The sequence below is a fragment of the Bos indicus x Bos taurus genome, chromosome 23 (genome assembly GCF_003369695.1).
Source record: "Bos indicus x Bos taurus breed Angus x Brahman F1 hybrid chromosome 23, Bos_hybrid_MaternalHap_v2.0, whole genome shotgun sequence".
In the NCBI taxonomy this organism is placed as follows: Eukaryota; Metazoa; Chordata; class Mammalia; order Artiodactyla; family Bovidae; genus Bos; species Bos indicus x Bos taurus.
The window spans coordinates 22,885,726-22,893,295 of record NC_040098.1 but is presented as its reverse complement, the minus strand read 5'-3'; the positions used below and the strand labels follow the sequence as shown (position 1 = coordinate 22,893,295).

At 40.5% G+C, this 7,570-nt stretch overlaps 1 pseudogene; it reads right to left on the bottom strand.

Moving 5' to 3' along the window:
- Positions 1-6,077: 6,077 nt before the first annotated feature.
- LOC113881927 lies at positions 6,078-6,724 on the bottom strand (annotated as a pseudogene).
- Between the last annotated feature and the right edge of the window lie 846 nt (positions 6,725-7,570).

Below are 7,570 nucleotides of genomic sequence, written 5' to 3'. Positions count from 1 at the left end.
AAATGCTAGGTATAATAACATTGTGGAGGGAATTAAGTTGATGAAAGATCTACCCTTCCTGTTAAGTCATGCTTAATAATGTCTAACTTCTCAGATAATTGTCTTCCACAATAGTTAAACAGTGAATAACAAGTAAAACTGATACACAAGTTTCTATTGTCTTGTGAAATGATAGAATGGATGAAACAGAGGGAAACAAAATTGCTGTTTGAGGTGGGAAAAAAGAACACATCTCCAATGATAGAATCCAAAGTAAGATTATCCTCATTACAAATAGACTGACCATCAGGGCCTGATTTGGTGAAATATCTTCTAAATGGTCACCTCCTCCAAAAAAACGTTCTGGTCTTTCACCTTGAACTAATTTCTCCCATTTTGTCCTTTCCCATCACTGCTCATGTCCCTATTTATCATTCGATTCCTTGGCTTTGGATTTGAGTTGTTGGTATGTCTGGACTGTTGTTATTTAGTCACTAAGTTGCCTCCAACTCTTTTGTGACCCTATGGAGTATAGCCCGCCAGGCTCCTCTGTCCATGGGATTTCCGAGGCAAGATAACTGGAGTGGGTTGCCATTTCCTACTTCAGGGGATCTTCTGTACCCAGGGATCAAACCTGTGTCTCCTGCATTGGCAGGTGGGTTCTTTACTACTGAGCCACCAAGGAAGTCCATCCAGGACTGTGCCAACCTGCAAATATCTTGGAGGCAGTGGTGGTGTCTTATTGGACTCTGCATGCTTTAACCCTCAACACAAGAAACATGGTGCCATATCTGGCACACTGAAGGAAATTAATAAAATTAAGTAAGTAAACAAATAGGTAATATTTTAACTGTTCATTTTTTATTTTATTCTCCATCAAATAAAAAAATACAAAAAAAAAAGCATTTTTAGCTTATTTTCAAATTGAGACAAAGAATTATATGATTAATTAAATTAGTATTCTTCCTCGGTTTTCATCAAATTCAGTTGATAATCCTATGTCTCTAAAGGCTAGGATCTGTTTCCAAGTGTGAGTAGTATGCTGCTGCTAAGTCTTTTCCTTCGTGTCCGACTCTGTGCGACCCATAGACGGAAGCCCACCAGGCTCCCCCGTCCCTGGGATTTTCCAGGCAAGAACACTGGAGTGGGTTGCCATGTCCTTCTCCAATGCATGAAAGTGAAAAGTGAAAGGGAAGTCGCTCAGTCGTGTCCAACTCTGAGCGACCGCATGGACTGCAGCCTACCAGGCTCCTCTGTCCATGGGATTTTCCAGGCAAGAGTACTGGAGTGGGGTGCCATTGCCTTCTCTGGTGAGTAGTAATAGTTTCTCAATAAGTAATATTATACAACAATTCAAATTAGGTAATTTGGGCCTTTGGATAAGCACCTCACTTTTTTTCATAATCCCTCTTGGTCACTTAATTATAATGTCTCAAAAGTGAGACACACACACACACACACATACACACACACACACACATAGGCCAGTGACAGAGTTCAGGAAGGGTTATAACTGCAATAACTTAAGCTGATGAGGAACTGAAGAAAGACTGAAATGCAGTCATTAGTAATGTGCATTTCTTAAAATCTATAAAAGGTTTGATGATTTACTATAGGAATATAGGGAAAGCAGTGGTGAATCATGCCTGAGCCAGAAAGCCTTGGAAAGTCTCAATGAAAAGAACACATTTGAATCAGGGCTTGAGTGGTGACACAGATTTGATCAAATCAGAGGGGCAGGATTTTAGGTAGGAGAAATTGCATCAGCCATGGTGCTGTGACATGGATGTTCCTCGAACAATAACTAAAGAGCCAGTGGGACTGGCAACAAGGACCTCTAGGTGACTTCCGAGCAGGTGTGATGGATGTTAAGGAATGGATTATAAAAATATTCTGATACACTGGTATACATTGGGTTTGAGGGAGACCAGAAGCAGGTATAAGTGTTAGAAGCCATTGTCCTGGTGAGAAATTATGGGGAGTGGAATAGGCCAGTAGCAGTGAAAAAAGAGGGCAGAAGAAATGAGAAAGTCTAAGAGGACATTAACATTTTCTAGCTTTAGTGGCAAATAAATTATGATCATTTATATGCTATGGAGAGCTCAAGAGAGGGAACTTTTTTTTTAATGGAGTAGAGATAAAGATTTTTAAAGGCAGGAGTGTCAAATGGTGCAGTAGGATGAAGATTAAGTAGTTATCATTTGGGGTGACCATAAACACTTTTCACTTTTGTGGGAAAACATAAGCCGCTGATTCCTATCACTGTTGTTCCCCTAGTCAATCTGCAACCATGAAATAATATTTAGTGCTAAACAGCCTATGCAGAATTGGAAAAGAATGTTTCGTTGATTGCTGTATCCCTTGTCAACTGATTAGTTTCTCTTCTGTGTGGATCAGCTGCTGGGGACGCTGGTTGCTCACAGGAGCAGCTGTTGTCATTGATTCTGCTCCAAGCAGTAGGTGAGCTGGAGTCAGATTGTGCTGCAGAGGTGAAGGAGAAGGGAGATGGAACTTGAAAGGGAGACAAATTTTTACCTCTACTGTCATAAGGTTTTTTTTTTTCCTGGGCCTGAAAACTAAACTGACATAATACAGATTAACATGAGGAAAGCTAACAAATGTATGTGGTTTATGTGATGCATGAGATTTCTTAAGGCAAAAAGGACCCAAAGAAATGATGAAACCTAAATATTCTTTTCACTAGGTTGAACAAAGACAGACAATTATGGAAAAGTAATTAAAATATATGGGGAGGCTAAAGGAAGACGAAACTTCTTTTAAGTAGGTCTGTTTGTACAGAATTCTCTTGACGTTGACTCCCATGGAAGAATGTTCTCTTGGTACAGTTCAATTCAGTTCAGTTGTTCAGTCGTGTCTGACTCTTTGTGGCTTCATGGACTGCAGCATATCAGGCTTCCCTGTCCATCACCGACTCCCAGAGCTTACTCAAACTCATGTCCATCGGGTCGGTGATGCCATCCAGTCATCTCATCCTCTGTTGTCCCCTTCTCCTGCCTTCAGTCTTTCCAAGCCTCAGGGTCTTTTTCAATGAGTCAGTTCTTGGTACAGAGAAGGCATCTTTCACAAACGTGTTTTATCTTCTGTTTTTAGAAAGAAGTGGGGAGATGAGAATGGCTTTCTCTTATCTGTTATTTTTTTAAGTTCCTTTCAGTTCAGTTCAGTTCAGTTCAGTTGCTCAATTGTGTCTGACTCTTTGCGACTCCGTGGACTGCAGCAGGCCAGGCCTCCCTGTCTATTACCAACTCCCAGAACTTGCTCGAACTTATGTCCATTGAGTCCATGATACCCTCCAACCATCTCATCCTCTGTCGTCCCCTTCTCCTCCCGCCTTCAAACTTTCCCAGCATCAGGGAGAAAGGTTGTTGTTGTTTCACGTGAAGACATGGGGATTCTTGGCCCTCGGAGGAGAAGAATTCAATCTGGGGCCAGAGATGAGGCTTGATCGCTCAGAGCTTTTGTGTAATAAAGTTTTATTAAAGTATAAAGGAGATAGAGAAAGCTTCTGACACAGGCATCAGAAGGGGGCAGAAAGAGTACCCCCTTGCTAGTGTTAGCAACGAAATTATATACTCTCCAATGAATCCAAAGAATGTCTGGAGGTTATAAAGACCTCACCAGACCTACTCCCATAATTTACATTTTAAAATAACAGAATTAGCCCGAAGGTTTAATCCAGAGACTATCCTCAGGCAGGATACATTATTGTTATATAATCCTAAGGAATGTACAGAAGGAAAAGTTTGTCGTTTCTTCCTCCTTGAGAATTCCAGACCCCTCTCTCCTTGGGGACCCCTAGACTTCTTATCAACCTGCCTAGGAGATGACTTTCTCAAGGGTCTTTTCCAACAAGTGAGTTCAGTGCATCAGGTGGCGAAAGTATTAGAGTTTCAGCTTCAGCATCAGTCCTTCCAATGAATATTCAGGACTGATTTCCTTTACAATGGACTGATTGGATCTGCTTGCTGTCCAAGGGACTCTCAAGAGTCTTCTCCAACACCACAGTTCAAAACCATCAATTCTTCAGCACTCAGCTTTCTTTACAGTCCAACTCTAACATCCATACATGACTACTGGAGAAACCATAGCTTTGACTTGACGGACCTTTGTTGGCAAAGTAATGTCTCTGCTTTTTAATATGCTATCTAGGTTGGTCATAACTTTTCTTCCAAGGACCAAGTATCTTTTAATTTCATGACTACAGTCACCATCTGCAGTGATTTTGGAGCACCCCCCCCCCCCCCCCCACCAAATACAGTCTGTCACTGTTTACATAGCTTTCCCATCTATTTGCCTTGAAGTGATGGGACCAGATGCCATGATCTTCGTTTTCTGAATGTTGAGCTTTAAGCCAACTTTTTCACTCTCCTCTTTTACTTTTATCAAGAGGCTGTTAAGTTCTTCTTCACTTTCTGCCATAAGGGTGGTGTCATCTGCATATCTGAGGTTATTGATATTTCTCCTGGCAATCTTGATTCCAGCTTGTGCTTCATTCAGCCAGCATTTCTCATGATGTACTCTGCATATAAGTTAAATAAGCAGGGTGACAATATACAGCCTTGATGTACTCCTTTCCCTATTTGGAACCAGTCTGTTGTTCCATGTCCCATTCTAACTGTTGCTTTCTGACTTGCATGCAGATTTCTCAGGAGGCAGGTAAGGTGGTCTGGTATTCCCATCTCTAGAAGAATTTTCCAGTTTGTTGTGATCCTCATAGTCAGAGGCTTTCGCATAGTCAATAAAGCAGACATAGAAATTTTTCTAGAACTCTCTTGCTTTTTCCATGATCCAACAGATGTTGGCAATTTGATCTCTGGTTCCTCTGCCTCTTCTAAATCCAGCTTGAACATCTGGAAGTTCACGGTTCAGGTACTATTGAAACCTGGCTTGGAGAATTTTGAGCATTACTTTGCTAGTGTGTGAGATGAGTGCAATTGTGTGGTAGTTTGAGCATTCTTTGGCGTGGCCTCTCTTTGGGATTGGAATGAAAACTGACCTTTTCCAGTCCTGTGGCCACTGCTGAGTTTTCCAAGTTTGTTGGCATATTGAGTGCAGCACTTCCACAGCCTCATCATTTAGAATTTGAAATAGCTCAACTGGAATTCCATCACCTCCACTAGCTTTGTTCCTTTAGCTCAAAATAATCCTTATGCCAAAGTGACAGATTTGAGGGTAGCATATTCTGCCCTGCTGCATCCCATTCAGTAGAGTCATCACCTATGAAATAAATAAGGAACAACTGTGAACCTGAAAATCCAAGAGGGTTTTCCTCTTGCTGTTCTGTGAGGTTCATTATAGTTTGTATTCAGTTAAGAGAGTTGATAGTAACACTATATTTAGTTATTTCATTTTATTTATTTATTTATTTTTCTGGTAATGACTTTATTTCTTCAGTTAACATAACCAGCCCACGATACAGCATACTAAATCATAAAGTACAAATCCAAGGAAGGTAATACCTTTACTAAGTTACAAAACTTTGGCAAATCAGTACAGTACTCTTTATAACACAATAAAATGTACTTTTGTTGGAGTCATTTATTACTTTCGTGATAATTTTTACTCCAAAAAATGTTGAGTATGAAATTAAAGCATTGTAATTTTTAATGGTGGTTTATAGCAAATTATTTCATACAGTTAACGTCTTTTTAAAACGATAGTTTCTCCTTTAACAGTGAGTTCCCTCATGGAAGCTCTCCAAGTTTACCGCAGCAGGGCAGTCTTGCATATGCAGAAGGGGCTCTGCTTGGTTCTGGGGTTGGTCCAAAGCCAGGTAGAGTTCCAATGCATGACAAGCTTTAAAATTCTACCTTAAGGAGGTTTCATCAGCCAATACCAATTTCCAAGCATACTTTTCAAAAAGCTTAAAATTTTGCATAAATACTGGAATCCTCAAAATCAGTCATTTCAGACAATACTAATTTCAGCTGATCCCTTTTATTTAGAAACCCTGCACCTCTGTTTGATCAAGTCACATAGCTTTTCTTCAGCTTATTTAAAAAAAAATTCTACCTAAAATAGAGTTGTATTTTTTAAATAACAAATAAATATACTGCCAACTTGTAGAGAGCTGGGGAACTGGGTGCCATCTATCAACCTCCATTATCATTTCCCCACAAATGCTGCTGCCGCCATTGGTGTCTGTGTGCTTCCTCTTGCTGAAGCTGTCAGTTCCTCAATTTCAGCATTTAATTTATGTATTACCCACTCCATTGCTTCTCCGCCTTTATTAGCATTTGATGATATCGTACTTGCCATCAGCCCTTCAAGGTAACTGCCGAGACTGACTCCTTTCACAGTAATTACGGCTTCTTGAGTCAAAATAGTTTTTTCTGGGTCTTGAGGATGTGAAACCATCTACTGAAACCATATTTGTAAATGAAATATTTGTAGATTTAAGTTCCATTGTTTTCTCTACGGGATCCACTACAGAATGTTCTTGCACATATGTTTTGGTTCTTGCCACACCAATAATAGACTTCACAATGGAAGGCAGTCCCCATACTGTGCTGAGAAGTCTATGGCTGTGCAACTTTCCAGAGGGATCTATGTGTCTGTCCAGTACATCAACTCCAACCACACTCGGATTCATAGGATTTGGGTATTTCTGCATTGCAGCTGTTGTAACGGTTTCCCATGGATGGTCAAAGACGTGCTCCGAAGTCCAGATCTTCATGGTGTCGGCGGCCAGCATGATGTCCGGGCGGCGCTAGGGCACAAATGAGGCAAAGAGCTATATTTAGTTATTTCATTTTAAATCTTGTATTTATACACCTTCTCTCTAATAGTCTATGCTCTTAAACACTTTAAAATTATGTAATCCAGGGTGAAAGACTGGAAAAAATTGTTAAATTTACCTTTGTTCGCATTATAAAAATTCTGAGGAAAATGTATGGATGTGTTTGTAGTGTATCCTATAATATCAGGTATGATACTGTTATGGCTGAAGAATGTTGTAAATACTAATCTGCCTGCAATGTGGGATACCCAGGTTTGATCCCTGGGTCAGCAAGATCCTCTGGAGAAGGGAATGGCTTCCTAACTCCATGGACAGAGGAGCCTGGTGGGCTACAGTCCGTAGGGTTGCAAAGAGTCGTACATGACTGAGTGACTAACATTTAATCAGAAAGATCAAAATAGAGAATCACCTGGAATAAAAAGTCCTGCGTTTGAGAAAATTTAAAAGGTAGTTGTTGGGCTACCATCTTATTGGTTCTCTCTGTTGGGCCGAACGGTGGGAACTAAAAGACCATGCAGTGAGTCTCATGATTTTTTCAAGGAGTGGACTTGGAGGAGGTGGAGGGTTTCAAACTAGATTACATTCCTTTCTCAAGAAATAAACCAGAGGCCAACGAAAACAAACAAGCTAACGACTTCAGCAGGTTTACGACCCAGTCTCTTATCTTGCTGTAGAGTCAGAAAATTGTATTTATTGTCTTTTGTACATAATTATTTACTGTTGTCTAGAATAGCATTTTCGGAGAAGGCAATGGCACCCAACTCCAGTACTTTTGCCTGGAGATTCCCGTGGATGGAGGAGCCTGGTAAGCTGTAGTCCATGGGGTCGCAAAGA